The 22457-nt window shown below is 37.1% G+C and overlaps 1 pseudogene; it reads left to right on the forward strand.

The window, feature by feature from the left end:
- The window catches only part of LOC112643166 (U1 small nuclear ribonucleoprotein C-like), a 101631-nt pseudogene extending 89280 nt beyond the window's left edge, over positions 1-12351 (forward strand).
- Positions 12352-22457: the final 10106 nt, after the last annotated feature.

The following is a 22457-nucleotide window of genomic DNA, read 5'->3' on the forward strand; positions in this document are numbered from 1 at the left end:
TCCAGAGTGGCTGCACCAGCTTGCATTCCCACCACCAGTGTAAACGGGTTCCCTTTCTCTGCATCCTTGCCAGAATTTGTTGTTTCCTGTCTTGTTAATTTTAGCCATTCTGATTGGCGTGAGGTGCTACTATCTCATTGTTGTTTTGATTTGTATTTCTTTGATGCCAAGTGATGTTGAACATTTTTTCGTGTGTCTGTTAGCCATTTGTAGATCTTCTTTGGAGACATGTTGATTCATGTCTTGACTGGATTATTTGTTTTTTGGGTATTGAGTTTGATAGTTTCTTTATAGATCTTGGATACTAGCACTATATCTGACATGTCATTTGCAAATACCTTCTCCCATTCTGTAGGTTGTCTTTTAGTTTTGTTGACTGTTTCCTTTGCTGTGCAGATGCCTTTTTCTTGATGAAGTCTTAATAGTTTGTTATTGTTTTTATTTCCCTTGCCTTTGGAGATGTGGCTAGCAAGAAGTTGCTGCAGCTGAGGTAAAAAAGGTTGCTGTCTGTGCGAGATCTCCTCTAGGATTTTGATGGATTCCTGTCTCACATTTAAGTCTTTCATTCATTTTGAGTTCATCTTTATGTATGATGTGAGGAAATGGTGTAGTTTCATTCTTCTGTACATGACTGTTCAATTGCCCCAGACCATTTATTGAACAGACTTTTCCATTTGATAGTCTTTCCTCCTTTGTCAATGATGGGTTGACCATACTGTTGAGGGTCCGTTTCTGGGTTCTCTATTCTATTCCATTGATCAATGTGTCTGTTTTTGTGCCAGTACCATGTTGTACTTGGTGATTACAGCTTTGTAATAGAATTTGAGCTCAGGCATTATGATGCCATAGCTTTGGTTCCCTTTTTCAATATTCCTATGGCTATTTAGGCCTTTCTGGTTCCATACAAATTTTAGGATTATTTTTTTCCAACTCTGTGAACAATGTGGATGGCATTTTGATAGGAATTGCACTGGATGTATAAATTGCTCTGGGTAGCATAGACATTTTAATAATATTTATTCTTCCAATCCATGAGCATGGAATGTTTTTCCATTTCCTTGTGTCTTCCTCAATTTCTTTCATAAGTGTTCTATAGTTTTTAGAGTACAGATGCTTTACCTTTTTGGTTAAATTTATTCCTAGGTATCTTATGGTTTTTTGTGCAGTTGTAAATGGGATTGATTCCTTAATTTATCTTTCTTCAGTCTCATTGTTAGTGTTTAGAAATGCATCTGACTTCTGTGCATTGATTTTGTATCCTGCCATGCCACTGAATTGCTGTATGAGTTCTAGCAATCTTGGGGTGGAGTCTTTTGGGTTTTCCACATAAAGCATCATGTCATCTTCAAAAAGTGAGAGTTTGAATTCTTCTTTGCTAATTTGAATGCCTTTTATTTCTTTTTATTGTCTGATTCCTGAGGCTAGGACTTCTAGTACTATGTTGAATAACAGTGGTGAGAGTGGACATCCTTTTCATGTTCTTACCTTAGGGGAAGAGCTCTCAGTTTTTCCCCATTGTGAATGATATTTGCTCTGGGGTTTTCACATATAGATTTTATGATATTGAGGTATGTTGCCTTTATCCCTACACTGTGGAGAGTTTTAAACAAATGCTTTTTTTTTTTTGCATCCATTGAGAGGGTTATATGGTTTTTGTCCTTTCTTATATTAATGTGATATATCATGTTGATTGATTTGTGAATGTTGAATCACCCTTGGAGCCCAGGAATAAATCCCATTTGGTTGTGGTAAATAATCCTTTTAAGGTACTGTTGGATCCTATTGGCTAGTATCTTGGTGAAAATTTTGGAACTCATTGTCATCATGGATATCGATCTGTAATTCTCCTTAATGGAGTCTTTATCTTGTTTGGGGATCAAGGTAATATTAGTCATAGAATGAGTTTGGAGGCTTTCTTTCCATTTCTATTTGTTGAAATGTTTTCAGAAATAGGTGTTAGTTCTTCTTTAAATGTTTGGTAGAATTCCCCTGGAAAGCCATCTGGCCCTGGACTCCTATTTGTTGGGAAATTTTTGATTACTGTTTCGATTTCCTTGCTGGTTATGGGTCTGTTAAGGTTTTCCATTTCTTCCTGTTTCAGTTTTTGGTAGTTTATAAGTTTCTAGGAATGTTTCCATTTCTTGCAAATTGCCTAATTTGTTGACATATTGTTGCTTATAATATGTTCCTAAAACTATTTGTATTTCCTTGGTGTTAGCCATGATCTCCCCTCTTTCATTCATGATTTTATTAACTTGGGTCCTTTCTCTTTTCTTTTTGATAAATCTGGCTGGGGTTTATCAATCTTATTAACTCTTTCAAAGAACCAGCTTCTAATTTCATTGATCTGTTCTGCTGTTCTTCTGGTTTATATTTCATTGAGTTCTGGTTTATATTTCATTGAGCTCTAATCTCTGTTATTTCTCTTCTCTTGCTTGGTTTAGGCTTTATTTGCTGTTCTCTAGCTTCTGTAGGTGTAAAGTTGGCTTGTGTATTTGAGAAAACTTTGTATTGCTATATACTTCCCTCTTAGGACTGCCTCTGCTGTATCCCAAAGGTTTTGAACAGTTGTGTTTTCATTTTCATTTGTTTCCATGAATTTTTTTTGGTTAGCCCATTCATTCTTTAGTAAATGCTCTTTAATCTCCAAGTTTGTGAATTCCTTCCAAATTCCCTTTTGTGCTTGAGTTCAAGTTTCAAAGCATTGTGGTCTGAAAATATGCAGGGAATAATCCCAATATTTTGGTATCATTTGAGACCTATTTGTGACCCAGTCAGTATATGATCTATTTGGAGAATGTTCCATGTGCACTTGAGAAGAATGTGTATTTTGTGGGTTTAGGATGGAATGCTCTGTATATATCTGTGAAATCCATCTTGTCCTCTGTGTCATTCAAAGCCCTTGTTTCTTTGGTGATCTTCTGCTTAAATGATTGCTGTGAGTGGGCTGTTAAAATCCCCTATTATTGTATTATTATCTATGTGTTTCTTCAATTTGGTTATTAATTGGTTTATATATTTGACTGTTCCCAAGTTAGGAGCATGAATATTTATAATGATCAGATCTTTTTGTTGGATAGACCTTTATATAATGTCCCTCTTCATCCCTTAAGGGATGAACATCTAATTTGTCTGATATGAGGATTGCTACCCCAGCTTTCTTTTGGGGTCCATTAGCATGATCAATTATTCTTCACTCTCTCATTTTCAATCTGGAAGTGTCTTTGGGTCTAAAATGAGTCTCTCATATACAGCATATGGATGGGTCTTGCTTTTTTCCAGTCCGATACCCTGTGTCTTTTAATTGGAACATTTAGCACATTTACATTCAGAGCAACTTTTGAAAGATATGAATTTAGTGCCATTGTATTACCTGTAGAGTGTCTGTTTCTGTAGATTGTCTCTGTTTCTTTCTGGTCTGTGTTTCTTTTGGGGTCTCTCTTCACTTACAGGATTCCCCTTAATATTTCTTTCAGGGCTCTGTCATAGTGATCACAAATTCTTTTAGTTTCTGTCTGTCCTGGAAGCTCTTGATCTCTCCTTTCATTCTGAGTGACAGCCTTGCTGGATAAATATTCTTGGCTGCATGTTTTTCTTATTTAACACCCTGAATATATCATGCCAGCCCTTTCTGGCCTTCCAGATCTTTGTAGATAGGTCTGTTGCCAGTCTAATGTTTCTACCATTGTACGTTAAGAACCTCTTCTCTCAAGCTGCCTTCAGGATTTTCTCTTTATTTCTGAAATTTGCAAGCTTCAGTATGATATATTGAGCTGTTCATCTACTTTTATTGATTTTTGGGTAGGGTCCTCTCTACTTCTTAGACTAGAATGCCTTTTTCCTTCCCCAGATTAGGGATGTTCTGAGCTATGATTTGCTCAAATATACCTGCTGTCTCCCCCCCGCCCCACTCTTTTTCTTCCTTTAGGACCCCAATAAGTCTAATATTGTTTTGCTTTATGATATTACTTATTTTTCAAAGCCTTCTTTCATGGTCCATTAATTGCTTATTTCTCTTTTCCTTATATTTCTTCCTTTCCATGAATTTGTCTTCTATGTCATTTGCTATCTCTTCTGCCTTATTTACCCTAGCTGTTAGAGCAACCACTTGAGACTGCATCTCAGAGTATTTTAAAGTTATGCCTGATTTTATTTCTGCACCAAAATATTCCCTAGTGTCCTTAATGCTTTTTTTTTTTCAAACCCAGCTAGTAATTTTATAATTGTTATCCTGAATTCCAGCTCTGACATTTTACTTATATCTACCTCAATTAGATCTGTGGCAGACTACTACCTCTGGTTCTTTTGTTGTAAATTTCTCCTTCTAGTCATTTTGCCCAGTGAAAAATGGATGGATGAATGAATGAACAAAATAAAAAAAATCAATGACAACCCAAGCAAAATGCACACTAGACAAATCCAAAGAGATCTGAAATGAAACAAGAAAAGAACAATAAAGAAAAACAGCCAAGGCAGTGGGGAGAGAATATAATCTTCCAGGTGGACAAAACAGGGTGATCCACCTGGCCCTGGGATTTTCATCTGTTTGTTAGAAGACACTAAATTCCAAAATTGTAAAGAAAGCAAAACTTATATACATACAGAAATAAACTTGAATGAAAGGAAGCCAAAAATGAAGAATATATCTATAAAAAGTAAATGTAAAAAATGAAAGTTAAAAAAGTCTTAAAAACAAAGAGTTGATAAATAACTAGCTGAGAAAGAAAAAAGAAAAAAGAAAAAGAATAGTTTAAACTGAAAGATGAACAAATCATGAGAAAAAAACCTAGAATTCTATATATTATCTTCCCTTAGCCCTGGTGTTTTGCAGTCCTGTGTGCTCTGCAAACTTGGTGTTTGCCTATTGTTTCAGCTAGTATTCCAGGAGAGGGGTTGCTGCACTGATTCTTAGGTGTCTGCTTGGGCAGAGTTGCACCACCCCTTGCCAGGGGACTTGGCTCAGCATGGGCCACTTCTGGTGGCTCTATGTGGGTTTTGTTCCTTGAAGGCTTTGTGTGTCTCTTTAGGGGATGCAAATAAAAATGGTGGAGCCCCATCTCCAGCCCCAGAGCTGAAAGATCATGATTCCCTTTCTTCAGTGAACTTTCAGGGATAAATAGTCTTCACTTAGGTGTGTGCCAAACTTTGTAGTCTCCTGCAGTGTGTGTCTACACAGATCCTCCCCAGGGAGGTAGAGGGTCCTGTGTTTCTGTTCTTTGCAGGTCCCCTGCCAGAAAGTAGTCACCTGGTCATGCATGCTCCTGCTCCACCCCTCTTGTGGAAGGCAGAGAGCTGTTATTTCTCTATTTTCTTCAAGGCCCCCAAAGGAGTGATCTTGCCCAATCATTCTTCAGTTTGCTGTTTATGGTGAACTGTGCTGAGAACCCTCTCCTGGACTCACTGACCTTTGCTGGTTTCCTACTCTAAAGCTTGAGAATTCTGATGGCTTGGGTACCCCAGTTCTTTTTGTGACCCTGAGGATCCTGAAACCACACTCTCCCACCTGGGATTCTGCCCTGCTTCACCACCTGAACACCTTTCAGGCAGGGATGTCTCTCAGTGGAGCAGATTTCTAAAGGTTCTGATTTTGAGCTATGGGGCTATATCACTTTGTGGTAGCCAGCTTATGGAGGATCCCTCCCGTCCATTGATTATTTTCTTATATATCCCCTCAGATTCACTTTTCTGTACCTCCTACTTTGCAAAAAGTGGTTGTTTTTCTATTTGTAGAATTCCAGTAATTCTTTTCTTATGTAAATATGTAAATACCTTACATCTCAGGTTTAATTCATAGGTATTCAGAATGATTTGATAGTTACGTATCTACATTCAGGGGACCAGATGAGATGAGATTCCCTATTCTTCAGCCATCTTGCTTCCCTCTCAAATCTACTTATGTTTAATTTCATGATCTCATCATATAGTTGTATTTCTTCAGTTTTGACTTCAAACAAACCCAGGAATTTTCTGTCTTAAGATTTGTCAACTCAAACATTGATATATATTTATTTATCTTCCCAGCAGCCAAACTCTGGCCACATGCTCAAGAACAGCTTAATCTTTCAACTTTCTGACTCTCTGAAACACTTAAGAATTTCTGCACAGCTCCTGCTTTCATGTCTTATCATTAACTATTAACTCTAGTTTTATCCTATGAAAGTACAAGTTGCAGGTCTTACAGGCAGATATACTCTTTGATCCAATAGAGTATAGATTCCAAGGACTTGCCATGATGGTAGGATAAGGAATAATTCTGAATGGCTCCGTCCTTGAATAAATCGTGGAGTTGCAAAAATAAGTGAGTATTGTAGTGGTAGCTTCAATTCAAATAGTTATCTTCTGGGCATAATGTAGAGGGCATTCATGGCTATGACCTGATCTTTACATTACCTGCCCCACAGAGAAAAACAACTTACTCATGAATTTATTTACTTATTCAACATATATTGTGTGGTAAGCAGGTTGGCAGAGACTTGACTTAAAAGAGAAATAAGATCTAGTTCCTTTAAAGCAGCCTAATATCTAGGAGAAGAAAGGATAGACATACATTTACATAATTAAAATATATACCTCATAAGAATATTTCAGAGAGTAAATGAATTGATATATTTAAAAGACTTTAAAAAGTGCCTGGCAAATAAAACACTTTATGTAAATATTTGCTATTAATTTTGCAATGAGCTTTAATTATGTTCAAGTGCTAGGGGACTATAGAGTTTTCTTTGCGTGTAATGTTTGTTCATTCACAGACTCTCAAGAGGTTCCAACTAGGACTTTACACTACTGATTCCATATTTATTTATTCAAAAATACTAATTTAACATTTTTTATAAGCTAAGACTGTGCTAGGCACAAAGGGGAAAAAATAGACAAGATCCTTAGCCTCAAGTTGCCTACATTTCTATTTGTCTAGCATTTGAGTAATGGAAACATTTGAATAATTGGACTCTCTATACTCCCTGATTTTTTCTGCCAATGGTAGATAAATATGGACATTTGGAATTTGTTCAAAATAAAGAAATATGCAATTAAATTATTAGGGAATGTGTTGGGCCTGAACACATTTGGTTAAGTATTCTGTACTGCCTACATTTACAGGCTTGCATCAGAATGAACCGTATTTCAAATGTAACACTAAGCTCCAAAAAAGCCAGATCATCAGAGAGGTTGTATTTTCAATTATCACAGGCTTTATTATTAAGTATATTTTTCTAAATCCTTGGAAAATTGGTGACCCATAAATGGCTAATTTTAATTAAGTAGAATATCCTAACTTAATTCATAGGATTAAGGGAGGAAACCATGAAATCTGAAAGCAGGAGATGAATGGTTGATCCTAGTTTTATCACTTTCTAGCCATGTGGCTTTGAATAAATCATTTATCCCTTTCAGTTGTGAAGTAATATGAGTAAATACCTTACAAGGTTGATGAGAGAATTATGAGAAATATTATATCCAAGTATTCTTACTAAAATAGCAAGGACATAGTAAATGTTAGACATATTTTAAAAGAGGGGGCTGTGTATGTATGGGTACATTTAACCAGGCTGTGTATATATGTATATATGACCCTTTTTAATTTGTATTACTTCACCTGATTCCACAGAGAATTTGAGAGTATATTTCCTTTGATATGTCACAAACTACTTTGCACATTTTTCTTGATGTTGGCTATGAGTGAGGGTCATGTTTATTTTGTCTTTTATTATATAAGTTACAGAAAAAGCCATGTTCACATGGTTTCAGTAGATATACATTAAATTCATAAAGAGCACAAATTCCTGGATATGGTGAGGTGTCCAGCATACAGGGAAATTTCAGTGGTTTTTAAATAACTCATCTGGGCTAGACATCAATATGTTTCAACTTCTTGGAGGTCAGTTGTCTATTACAATAATGGCCATGGAGTATTCCTTCATCTCGATTTTATGCAAGCTTTCTTAATACCCTTGCAATAGTGAATTGTCATTTGACACACTCTAGGAGAGATTTGATGTCAATTCGTCAAGCATGATTTAGGAATAATGAAATCCATTTCACCAAAATGTGGTGGTAGGAATGGCAAGCAATAGATGAGATGTTATGCTAGAAGTTCCTTCTTTTTTTTTTTTTTAAAGATTTTATTTATATATTCATTCATGAGAGACATGGAGAGGGAGAGAGAGAGAGAGAGAGAGGCAGAGGGAGAAGCAGGCTCCACAGAGGGAGCCCGAGATGGGACTCGATCCTGGGACTCCAGGATGACGCCCTGGGCCGAAGGCAGATGCTTAACCGCTGAGCCACCCAGGGATCCCCTAGAGGTTCCTTCTAACTCCACTTATTCCTTGACTTACTAAACAAGGACATTTCCTGTGTGAATTATATTGAAGGCTAGATCTTCCCTTAGCAGCTGTAGGACTCCCATCAAAATAATTCAATGATGAAAATTAAGCTGGCCTAATTGAATTCAGTATGAACTCAGAGTCATCACCTTAGGGTGGTATTAGCCCTTATCACTTAATATTCTGCTCAGCAGTTTGGCTTTGTAGCAAAGACAGAGCTGTTGTCATTCTAGGCTTTAAGCTTAGAAAGATTATTTTCTCTTTAATACAGAGAATGGGAAGCTGGGCATGTGCCTGGAGTTGAGATACATGTAGGCATTCACCTTGACCACTCAGGAGCTTTTAAAGTCTGACACCTCATTAGCAAGTAAAAATCAACTCAGCAGGTCTCAATAAAGCTGATTTCAAAACTAAAAGTCAATTTTTGGCTTTTCCCTCAAAGGTTCATGTTCTTTATTTAAAGAACTAAACCAGACACCCTATTCTCCTTAGGAAGTAGTTTTAATGAATATCAGTAGGTTTCCTAAGTCTCTGACATGGAATTTACTTTAAATTGATTTTAAAAATTGGATTGGAAGCTCTGAGGACAGAATTCCCCAATTCACCCTACTGTGAAATACTATACTCACCTCCCCATTGTCTGGTCCTGCTTCATTTAACCAATGATGTTTTAAGGGCTAGGATGCACCATTCCATTTCATTTCACTGGGTCTCTGAAAGACAATCTAATGTTAAAATTGGCCCACTATCTAGACTGGTTTAATTTGTGCCTTAAAATGACTTTGGAAATAAGTTTTGATTAAAAAGTTACACCATTTTCAGTATCACAAAGCAAAACCTATTTGAAGAAGTTATCCTTGCATGCCAGATTGAGCAGAAGCCTTAATTCCCCTCTGTAACTATGTAGGCAAAAAAGAAATTAGGAACCTGTGAATAAACAGGAAGTCATAAAAAAAACCAGACATCTTTGCTATCTGTCTTGTTTTCCCATCGAATGGATTGTGCAGTCAACAATTACAACCACAATCAAATGCAAAGTATTTTAAGAATGAATAAACACATCTTTTTTTTTCTGAAATAACTATTAACAACTAAGAATGTATGCTTCAGCGAATACTTTTAGTTGAATCATGAACTACATTTCCAACAACTGACTTTGTGAAGGAATTTGAGACACAGAGGATGTTAAAGCAAATAAAACTTTCACAGAGCCCATCTGTGCCTTCCTAGTAAATCTCCAGCTACTACTTTTCTCCAGTTACTGTAAACTGTGTATTTGCTGCCTTGGAAGGGATGTCCTGTTCTTGTCTTCCAAATGAGAGAATTAGTCCTTTAAAAATAAAGGAGAAAAATAAAAGCTTTCCTTGCTTTTTTGAAACTGGGCTGAAGGAATATATTTCATAATAGAGAAATTGCTGAAGTTATTAAATTTTATAAAAACTTATTTTTTAAATAATATTTTATTTATGAGAGAGAGAGAGAGAGAGAGAGAGAGAGAGAAGGAGAGGCAGAGACACAGGCAGAGGGAGAAACAGGCTCCATGCAGGGAGCCCGATGTGGGACTGCATCCCGGGACTCCAGGATCACGCCCTGGGCTGAAGGCGGCACTAAACCGCTGAGCCACCCAGGGATCCCTGAAAAACTTAATTTCTTATATTACTGGATGTTTACTATTGGCAATGATGGATCTGTCCTACGTTAGGAGGCTTAGAAGGACAAGGCACCAACAGCTGCCAATGACAACAGGGTAATAATAAAACTGAGAAAAAGAGGTAGAGTTTGAGTTGGATAATGGGGGAGAATGGCAGGAATTAAGAAGTTTCTGTAGTATGCCAGTCTAGCATCCCAAATTAAAGCAGAGTCAAGAGGCAGCTGCAACAAGGTATTAGTTCAGTGCATCAGAGCCAAGGTCAAGAATTTGAGTTCTAAAAGAAAGCCAGATTAAAATCTGCCAGGGAGGTAAGAAAATATTTGTTCACTTTACATGTGTTACTTGTGCTGTTATGATGAGGCCTCTTCTGAAGACCCAAGGCCCCACCTCTTCAAGATGAATGAATTTCTTGACATATTGGAAGTCTAGGAAGGCTTATAAAATTTTAAAGACTGAAAGACTACTTTTTTGATAGTGCAGGGAGGCAATTAATCTAAATCAGCATGGGGATTAGTAAAAAAAATCAGATTTAATTTTAATGCAAATATCTATGACAATTCATATGTAGAAGTCAAATTACTCTTACAGTTAATACAATTAGGTGAAATGGTTAAAAGTTGAGAACTGCCTATAACCCTGCCCTAACATTTGCATGGGTAAAGGTACAAATAGAAGCCGTTTCTATGACCTATGACTCACTACCCTACCCTGGGTCTGCTTCACACTTGGACGTCTGAGTTTTATCCACAGTCCTACCTTCAGCTAACGGTGCCCCCCACCTTCTGGCCCATGCGCCAAGGGGCACATCCCAGCAATGTGGTCTGTGCTTGAGGGCATGGAGCCACCGAAGGAAATGTGCAGCCCCTGGATATAGACTTTAGGGCATTTGGGTAAGAGGGTTTAGGGCTCAGAATACCCAAAGTATTTTTTAGAATGGAAGAGCAGACGGGGATTGTGGACATTGGGAGAGTAAGAAGGTGGGCCAAAGGCATTGGGAAGGCTCCACGTGAGAATGTCCAATTTCCCACACAGATTTCTTGTCTTATAGGGAAGGAAAGACTGGAAAAAGGTCAGAGGGAAGTTTCTAAAACCTGGAGTTGGAGGAGTGGCAATTGTTCAGTTCTACAGGTGGAACTGCCTCCTTACAAATTTCTCATTGTTACCAGGGTAGCAAAGGAAATCTTTCACCATATGGTCTCTCCAGTGTCTTCTTCCTAATGTCCATTTTGTCTTACTCTCCAGTGACCTTAAAAACTCTTGGCACTGCATCAAAACATATGGCCCTTCATTCTTTGTTTCTTTTCATGTGTTGTTTCCTCTCTGGGAAAAACCATTCCATACCTAAAATGCTCCTAATAATTCTAGAAAACTAAGCTCACATGTTTCAAATTCTGTGAAAGCTTTTCTGGTTCCTCAGAAAGCTTTAATTACATCCTCTTTTTGGTGCCAAAGTCCTTTGTTTGTATCCTTATTTTAGCATATATGTTGTATTTTAATTATTTATTTTCTTTTTTTCCCTCCTGTCTTTTCTGTCTTCTTGAGTCTTTAGTATCCAGGAAAGTGCCTGGCATATAATTAGTACACAGTAATGCTTGTTGAGTTGACTAGTTCACTGTACTGACACTTCTATCTCAGTAGGAGGTATATTTAAGATTTCCTGCCTACCGGGACGGAGTGACCAATGGCCTGCAGAGCAACATGCCTAAGTTTTATTGTGACTACTGTGGCACGTACCTCACCCATGACTCTCCATCTGTGAGAAAGACACACTGCAGTGGGAGGAAACATAAAGAGAATGTGAAAGACTACTATCAGAAATGGATAGAAGAGCAGGCTCAGAGCCTGATCGACAAAACAACCGCTGCATTTCAACAAGGAAAGATACCTCCTACTCTCTTCTCTGCTCCTCCTCCTGCAGGGGAATGATCCCACCTCCCCCCAGTCTCCTAGGTCCTCCTCACCCTAGTATGAAGCCAGCCCTCCGTATGGGGGGCCCTCCCATGATGCCAATGATGGGCCCTCCTCCTCCTGTGTTGATGCCAGTGGGACCTGCTCCCAGAATGAGGCCACCTATGGGAGGCCACATGCCAATGATGCCTGGGCCCCCAATGATGAGACCTCTTGCTTGTCCCATGGTGGTGCCTACTCGGCCAGGAATGACTGGACCAGACAGATAAGGAGAGACAGGAACCTCTTTATATTAGTTTTATATTACTTGTTCTACTTCACCAGGAGATCATGGTGCTGTGACTCTGGGTGTTCTATAACAGCATGACAAGGAAGACTTGCTTCCCCTTCCTATCAAAGAGAGAATAGTTTTTGTAGGGGAGTAGTAGGACAAAAAAAAAAAAAAGACAACTTTCATTTGTATTGTGAAATGTGAAAATAAAAAATTGTCAACTGTTTTAGTTAAGATTTCCTGCCTAAAGCGTGTCTTGCCTCAATTTTTATGTCCCCTCCCCACTGACATCATGTTTCCTAATTTCTATATTTCTCCTAGTCCTACTCTAATATCTCTTTTCTGCCTTGATCCTGCATTCATTTTAGGTTCTCAGTCAAGTTTTTGGCTTGTTGCCTTAAATGATTTTGCTATTTGTGTTCTCATGAGAAATGAGAGATAGAATTGAATTGATAAAGTCAGGCCAGCTAATGGAAGACATTTTGAAGGCCTAGCTAATGGGTATATTATAATAGGGAAGTAACATCATGAAGAGGTACTTGAGAAAGATTGATTTGACGGGTTGGTCCTGACATTAACTGATAGAGCAAAGGGATCCACGGGTAGATGATTTTCAGAGTTGCTTTTGGTGATAAAAGAATGGAGTTTCCTCTTAGAACCAAAGAATTTCAGAGCTGATGGCCTTTAATAATCATCTGTTCCTACCACCTTATTTAATAGCTGGAAAGCTAATGCCCCAAGATGACAATAGTATATCGTGGTTGAGCCACAATTAAGAAGCAGGTCAAGTGAATCCAATTAGTTATCTTTAAATTTTTCAATTCTATCCAGATCCAACTGTATTTGTATCATATATAATTTATTTATTTGTTAAATATTTTATTTATTTATTCATGAGACACAGAGAGAAAGGGAGAGAGGCAGAGACACAGGCAGAGGAAGAAGCAGGCCCATGCAGGGAGCCTGACTTGGGACTCGATCTCAGGTCTTCAGGATCACACCCTGGGCTGAAGGTGGCGCTAAACTGCTGAGCCACTGGGGCTGCCCTCATATCTGATTTAATACATTGATTTGGGTATTTTTCTTTTTTGACCAAGCTACCTGTACAGTTCAGTCATTTATTATTTTTATTAATACTAATATTAATATTAATGGTGAAGCCAATGACAACATTGTGGTTAGCCCTGAGAATATAAATGCAAATAACTTTCTTGCTCTAAAGAGGGTCACAGTCTGATGGGGAAGATAATCACACAATAGAAGGAGGGCAGATGCTTAACTCAGCTTGGAGATTGGACAATAAGGCAGATTTTCATGAGAATATGATATCATATTTGGGTCTTAAATGGTGCTTACCCTTTTGGCACTAAAGGGAAGACATAAGGTGAGGTAGCTGACAGGACATAGGTTTAAATCTCTGCACTGAGCAATTGACTTAGGTTATCTGAGTCTATTTCATCATGTGTTAAATAACAATTATAATGCTTATTGGACAGGGTTCCTATAAGTATTTAATGGGATAAAGCATGTGAAATATTTTTTGCATGCCCTTCCTTTCCAGAGAAAAGTATTCTCTGATCCAAGACACTATGAATGAAATGGTCAGGTAGATGTCGGAGCCTGAGGCTATCCTCAGTCACTCTGCTCTTCTTCCCATGTTCTAGTTCATATAAGAAAGAGGAAATAGACATGGAAGTTAGGAGCAATTCGAAGTATCAGTTTTATTACTGATATATTATTACTGATATTTAAACTTGGATTAGAAAGCTCTGTTGCAGCACAGCTGGCCTGCAAATTCTTTTCAGATTCAGAAGCTGAAAAGTGGCATATTTAAATTTTAATGGAAATCAGCTAAAGATAATACAATGAATGAAAACCATCAGGAAGGGCAGCAAGGGATGTATATGTGTATTTTGGAATGAATTGGCCACTTGGTACTTGTGATAGCTTGTACTGTCAGCAAATATTTTATTTTCTTTCCCTGTTGTACCCTCTCTGAGGGAGTTTTATACGTCTCTGTCCTTCTAAACTTAGAAATGAGCACACAGCTGGTGTTGACAATGAAATACAGGAGGAAGTGGCATAGAATCTTTAAAAGCCCATGTGGATTTGCCATATTTCTCTTTTCTCTGCCACCATGACAAGCAATATTCCAGATAGAGGCTGATCCATAAGCTTGGGTCATAGAGTGAAAATTATGTGTAGCAGAGCAGTGGCTGACCCCTGATAGATATAATATACACGTGTGTTATAAATCACTAAGATTATTGGGTTATTTGTTATTGTAGCAAAACATAGCCTGGCCTCACTGACCAGTACTTGTTAAACCATACTGTGTAAGCAATTATTAACTCAATAAGTCAAGTTCCTCTGTTAAGTGTATACTTGTTCAGATTTTGTGTGTTTGAAGGGGAACTCCATATAAAGTTGTTCAATTCATTGTTTCTGAGATTTGGTACACCAAAGGTATGCATGGCTACTCCCAATCCATCAAAACAATAAACCATAATGTGAATGAATATCTAATATTTTTCTACTTCATTTAATTTTTTGAAATTATTTTTGTGTTTTTCTGTCCTACTGTGCAATATGTAAATTTGTGATATTTATGCTGTAGATTAGTTTTTGTCTATGACCTATTACTGATGAAAGGGAAGGATCACATCTACTATGCGCTGTGTCTCTGCCATTGTTACACCAAAGTAACGGCTAGAAAATGAAAAATGTAGTCAAATGAAATTTAGCGTTGAGCAATTTTTAGAAAAAAGTTCTGATTTTGGAAGTTTGAATATTATTGTCCTACTAATAGTATATTATAGTTATTTAATATAAATTTGCACATTTAATAAACAATGCTGATACAAAACAGCTCTTATAGTTAGATTGGTTAAATAAAAGAATAGAGATAGGGTTAGTCTTATCACTTTCAAACATAAAAAAGCAAATTTTTGCATCGCTTCTGTAGTTTATAATATTGCTAAACACAGAGCCTATCTAATAGTAAATAAGTCCATACTCTAACCAATAATAACAATTGACTATCAATTGTTCAAGATGCTGTGGGTAAGTGCAAATGAATTAGGAAAGGCATATTTTCTTCTTGATAAAATTAAATCTGAGATAAGATCATTTATATGGAAGCAATGTGATCATCTGCAAATGGCATAAATACAGCAAACTATATATATATAGGAAGTTGCCAGCAAGATTCAGAATTAATGGTAGGAAGTGTTAAATGGGAAAAGGATTAATATGATATTACAAAATAAATGAATAAAAGATCTAAGTTGGCCTCTGCACTGTCACTATATTCAAGTTATATCTGAAGGACTGTATTCCTATAATTGGGGAAAATTCCAATGGAAATTAGCAAACTCAGTATAATGTAAATTTTTTAAATGACTATAGAGATCTTGTAAGTGATATTCTCATTAACGATGCTACCCATGTAGACTAACACTTCTTGTCACACTCAACAAGATCAAAGTTCTGTGAGGATTGTTTCATTTAAATTTTAGTCTGTGAGGAATAAGAAGGTGAGACAATTAAGGACAACATGCCCTCATGTAGGTGTAAATGCCATTAGCTACTATACTTATAAATCACTCTCAAAGAAGAACATGCTTTTACCTTGCAAAGTTTGCACAACTTGAAGCTGTGCTATCTGGTGGACTTCTCTGTGATAATGAAAATATCCTCTATCTGCACATCTCTCACCATAGCCATGAGCCACATGTTATTGAGCCAAACATGGCCATTGAAATGTAGCTAGTGCAACTGAACAACTGATTTTTAAATTAAATTCTAATTAATTAAAATTTAATTTAGAATTTATTCTAAAGTTTAATTAGAATTTGATTTAAATAACTACACATGGTTCCAGTCTACTGTATTGGACTGTGTAGTCTAGAGATATCTTCTATAAAAGTTTTAGATTAACATAATTGCCCACTTGTGTCATTTTTCCAAATCAATTCTGCCCAAAGAGGGCAGATTGAAAAGAAAATCATACCTTACTTGCTTAAGTAAAAAATTCTACTAGCCACAAGTATATCCCATGTCCCAAACATGGTTAAATGATTTCTATGGATGCTGACATTTAATTCTTGAAATAACCTTATGATTTTCATTTGTCCGAACATCTCCATCACAGACCCTACAATCCTATTCCTTCCCTATCATGGCTTTTGCTTTGGCATAAGAGACTTGACTGGGAATCCGACTTTCCTGAAGCTCTTCTTCTCTTTTGATGAAGTCCTATGACTGATTTTCTATGTCTGTCCTCTGGCTGCAGGAGATGAGCATCTTTCTAAATGCTGCCCTCAGACACTCACATTTTGCTTTAAATTGTTGTTTAAAAGACTTGAGCCTGTCATGTTCTTTCTTCAATGAGTTGCTGGGACTTAGGAATAACCACCAAATTTCATAGTCCTTATAATTGCTTTGTCTCCTTGACGTCTCAGACCCAAAACATAGTACCAGCTAATGCGTCCCTTTTGCCTGTGTCCCTTTGCAGTCCACAAAAGATGAAAGTCTTAGCAGTTGCACCTTTATAGCATGCCATGAACTATAAATACAACACTTATCATCAGTGATAAGTCCTCATGGTCATTCAGCCAGTGAATGAACCACTCCAGAATCCCAGCCATTGTCTGCTTCTTAGAACCACTTCAAATACCAGTTATGGTGAGTAAAATACCCTGAAGTAGAACCTGACATGAAGATCCTTTTTCAAATGATTCACTGTAGGAGGAGGTAAGTAAGCAAAATAGGATTAGGCAGGAGGAAAACTAAGAAAAATGTGGTGTTAGCTGGAGACTGGCTTTATTCTTATCCCTCAGGAAAGCTCTGGCTTTATGGCTATTATGCCACAGAATTTGTACCACAGGTGTTTGTCCCACCTTGGGTTAAGGGGGCTCATCTTTTGTATCTCCTTGCTTTCTCTTCGTTCCCAGCAATAAGTGAGGTCTGCACTGGGGAGCCAGGGGAATTTCCTTTACTGGTGAAGATATTAGCTGTGAGTTGTTTTCAGCTAATACAGCACCTGGGGTTGGGGTTTGAGGCGTGTGTCTGTATACTAATAGTAAAAGTGTTATGAAAAAGACACCAAACAGTATCCACTTCAGTAAGAACGACAGGCATACGTGCTTTCTTGGTAGAGCTGAAGGTTAACCAGGGGCTGAGGACTGAATGCTGCCTGCACAGCATGGTTCTTTATACCTCATCACAGGGCCATGTTCATTCAGTCATTCATTCCAGAGATGATTAGGGAAACCCATTATGTTGTGGGACTAACCTGCACTCTGGGAATAGAGTAAAGATTAAGTTTACAGACAGTGAGCAATAGACTTATAAGTAGATAATTACAAGAAAATGTGAATAGGTGCTATCAATGTGATGTGAATCTGTGCAAGCAGAGAAGGAGAGACTAGGAATGGGGAATTTTTAAAAGTTCATGAAGAAGTTGAAATGTGAACTAGAAACTGAGAGGTGATGAGGAGTTTCTCAGGCAAATTTCCCTAGTTACATAGTAATCTGTACCTCAATACCATTTTACACAAGAAATTCATGCCTATAACTTTTATAGGTGAGTGATGCCTCAGCTTCCCATCAAAGGAAGGAAGTTTGAACAATGGGCATTATTTTCTCATGAATCTGATTCCATGACTTTAGCTGAGAGGCAACAGAATTCCTGTATGATGGGTTCTTTCCTCAGAGTTTGAGGTGGAGCCTTGTCATAGGTAAAGAAAAACTATTATCAATCCATTTTAAAAAATCAATTGTGGGGTTGAATAGAAAATATCTTCTATAGTAGTATGCTTTGCAAGTTCCCTTTGCAGTTAGTTATTTATCATTCTCAAAGACGTCTCTTTTCCATTTTCACTAATAGGGTGGCTGGGATTTGTTCATTAAATGGGCAAAGTCAAAGTCCATCTTTTGAAAGCACTGTTAGAGTTAGTTGGGGGAGCACATTAAAGCTTGAATCTGATCTAAAAAAAAAAAATAAAGCTTGAATCTGGTAACTCAGCTTTAAAAATGAACATTGTCCATCAGATGTTGTTCTATGTAGAGCAAACAGACAAATGCAGATAGTAAAGGAAAATTACATATTTTCCTCTTTCTATTTCTGGTAAACCTGGGACACTTACCTTATTTTTTAAATTTATTATTGTTATTGTTTTTTAATGAGACTCATCACCTAGGACTGACTCAGGGACCCATAGTTAAAGGCATGCTAAGGAATTTTTATAATTATAGTGCTCACTGTTTCTTTCAATAATAGGATAACACTGCTATATGTTTAATGACAAAGTAATAAGGGATTTTTTGCTAGCTTTATAAAATCTTCGATGATGCTTTACAAGTCTCAGCTTAAGTATCACCGATAAGGAAACATTGTGGGTGTGCTAGCTGCTATCTTATAGGGCATGAAATTTTTTACTTTGAACCAACAATTGTATGTGCCTCTTCCCTCAATTCTTAAGTTTTTAACATGTGGAAATGGAGATTATGCCTTTAACATTTTGCCTAATGACCACTCTTTAATATTTTGCTTCCCCTTTCAGAGACCCTGGGGGTGGATATCCCTTCTGAGTCTTATTTGGTGGTTCTTCCTCATCTTTCTAACATCTGAATTTTGAAGTGCCTGAAGACTACTAAATCTTTTACTCTCTTTTCTCCTTTAGCTACTCTCAATATCCAAGGTGTCTTATAATTTTTAATATTTCTTAAATGTTGATAATCTATAAATATGTAATCTTAGCCCTAATTCCTAGATCTCTCTTGAGCACTAGACTTTATATCTAAGAGTTCCTTTGACATTCCTACTTGGATATTTAATAGTCATTTGAAACTTAGCATGTCTAGAATTAAACTCTTAATTCTTTACTTCTCTATACAAGATATTGCTCCAGTCTTTATCTAGTTAATGGCATACTCTTCGTATAGTTCCTCAGGATGAAAATCTGGTACTTATCCTTGACTCCTCTCTTTTCCTCACACATTTTACAGAATCGTGAGCCTTATTGGCTCTAACTTGAAAATATATCTGGCATGTGACTTCTTTTCCCAACTCTAGTCTGTCTCAGCATTACTTCTAATTTAGACTACTTTAAAAGCCTTTCTGTACTTCCATATTTGCCTCCACCCTCTACGATTTATTTTTTATAGAACAACCAAAGTAATTCCTTAAAAGCATAGTTCTATTTCACTCATTTTTTTCAAACTTTTTATAATAGGATGTTAAAAGAAGTGTTTTGACTGGGTCAATAGCCATCAGATAGCAAAGGGAGTTGGATGGCAGAGAACCTTTAGATATTTCAAAATAGCCAAAAGCAGTTACATGATTCTAATATACATTACCTACATCAAATGTAAAAATTTGAGACAAGAAACAGACTGATGAAGAGGATTTTTGAAGAGGCATCAAGAGAACTCGGCTATGAGTGCCCTACCTCCAATTATCTAATGAGGGTACTTCAATGAGACTATTCAGAGACCTTAATTTGTGATGCCTACAGACTGAAACTATAGAGTTGGTTTTTTGTTGGTTTGTTTTGTTTTACTCTGTTTTGCTTTAAATTCCCAGCTGAGAAATTTAAAGGGCTGGAGTCGGTAGCCGAGCTGCTGATTCTGGAGTTAAGCTCACTGCCTTGAGTTTGGTCTATACATGCAGAATTCAATGCAGCAAAGGATTTGTGTGTGTTTCACATACACCAGAAGTAGGCCATATAGAAGAGAGGGCTGTCCTTAAGCTATTTTAAATTCTTCCTAATAACATTACTATGGGCAATGATGAGATTGAGGGGGAAATAACTAGCCAGATGAAAATATGCCTCTCACAATACAGAAATTGGAGTCAAATAAACCTAGATTGTTCTCTGAACCATAGAAGTGTCAGTGAGGTAGAGAATGAGCCTTAAAACTGCTAAGCTCGGAGAACAGAAAGTCATTTTACATTAGTGCTGGTTCAGTAAGAAGTTTTCTTGCTTTTTCCTTTCCAGTCCCATCTCTTCGAACATGATAGGATCAGAAGAATAGGTTGTAAAAAATGGAAGAAAAGAGAGATTCTAAACTTAAGAGGAGAGAAACTGTGATAATCTTGAACCATAGATTTCTCATTTACTAAAGGCCCCAACTAAGGATGAAGATTTTTAGCTTTATTATTATTGTCATCATTATCCCAGAATTATTGATTTATAATTTTTATATATAGATACATGATTGTATTGGTGATTCTAGGTCTTTTGTCTCACCATATAAACTTCAGAATCAGTTTGTCAATATCTATGAAATAGTTCACTGGAATTATGATTGTGATTGTATTGAATCTATAAATCAAGTTGAGATGACCTGACATCTTGACAATATTGAGTCTTCCTGTCATAGCTGTCTAATCATTTATTTCTTTGATTTTGTTCATCAAGTTTTTGTAGTTTTCCTCATATATAATATATATATATATATATTTGTTAGATTTATACCTATATATTTCATTTTTGGGGGTGCTACTATAAATGGTTATTGTGCTCTGAATTATAAATTCCACTTGTTTATTGTTGATATACAGAGAAGTAATTAACATTGTGTGATAACTTCATATCCTGCAAACTTACTATAATAGCTTATTAGTTCCAGGAGTGTTTTATTTATTTCTTTATTTCTTTTTTTTAATAAATTTATTTTTATTGGTGTTCAATTTACCAACATACAGAATAACACCCAGTGCTCATCCCGTCAAGTGCCCACCTCAGTGCCCGTCACCCACTCACCCCCACCCCCCGCCCTCCTCCCCTTCCACCAACCCTAGTTCGTTTTCCAGAGTTAGGAGTCTTTATGTTCTGTCTCCCTTTCTGATATTTCCCACACATTTCTTCTCCCTTCCCTTCTATTCCCTTTCACTATTATTTATATTCCCCAAATGAATGAGAACATATAATGTTTGTCCTTATTTATTTATTTATTTATGAGAGACACAGAGAGAGAGGCAGGAACACAGGCAGAGGGAGAAGCAGGCTCCACGCAGGGAGCCCAATGTGGGACTCGATCCCAGGACTCCAGGATCATGCCCTGGGCCAAAGGCAGGCGCTAAACTGCTGAGCCACCCAGGGGTCCCCCAGGAGTTTTTTCATTGGTTATTTCAGATTTTCTACATAGACAATAATGTCATGTATGAATTAAGACAATTTTTCCTTTCTTAATATGTATACTTTTATTTTCTTTCTTGACTTCCAGTACAATGTTGAAAAGGAGTGGTGAGAAGAAACATCCTTGCCTTGTTCTCTCAATCTTCAGGGAAATCTTCTAGTGTCTCAATATTAAATATGATGTTAACTGTTGATTTTTTGGTAGATATTCTTTATCAAGTTGAAGAAGTTATTCTATTTCTTATTTTACTGAGAGTTTGTATAATGAATAGGTTTTGGATTTTGTCAAATGCTATTTCTGTATCTATTGATAAGATCAGATGATTTTTCTTTTCCAGCTTCTTAATATGATGAATTACATTAATTGATTTTTTAAGACTTTATTTATTTATTCATGAGAGACAGAGAGAGAGGCAGAGACATGGGCAGAGGGAGAAGCAGGCTCCATGCAGGGAGCCTGATGTGGGACTTGATGTGGGGCTCGATGTGGGGCTCGATCCTGGGGACTCCAGGATCACGCCCTGGGCCAAAGGTGATGCTAAACTGCTGAGCCACCCAGAGATCCCCCATTAATTGATTATTGAATGTTGAGCCAATCTTACATACCTAGGGTAAATCCCACTTGTCATGGTATATAATTCTTTTAGTATATTGTTGTATTTCATTTATTAATATTTTGTTGAAGATTTTTGCATCTGTGTTCATAAGTGATATTGGTCTCTATTTTTCTTGTAATATTTTTGTCTGATTTTGAATTAGGGTAATGCTAGCCTCATAGAATGAGTTTGGAAGTATTTCCTTAGTGTCTATCCTCTGGAAGAGATTGTAGAGAATTGGTAAAATTTCTTCCTAATAGTTTAGTAGGGAAACCTGAGTGTCTCAGTGATTGAGCATCTGCCTTCTGCTCAGGGTGTGATCCTGGTCCAGGGATTGAGTTCTGCTTCTCCCTCTGCCCTGTGTCTCTGCTTCTCTCTCTGTGTCTCTCATGAATAAATAAATAAAATCTTTAAAAAACAATAAGAGGATCATGACCTGAGCCAAGGGCAGACACTCAACCACTGAGCCACCCAGGTGTCCCTCTTCCTCATATATATATTTTTCAATTTCCTTCCTTCCTTCTTCCCTCCTTTCCTTCATACTTCTTTAATTCTGCAATGTTT

This window comes from Canis lupus, chromosome 21 (assembly GCF_003254725.2).
Source record: "Canis lupus dingo isolate Sandy chromosome 21, ASM325472v2, whole genome shotgun sequence".
NCBI classification, from domain to species: Eukaryota; Metazoa; Chordata; class Mammalia; order Carnivora; family Canidae; genus Canis; species Canis lupus.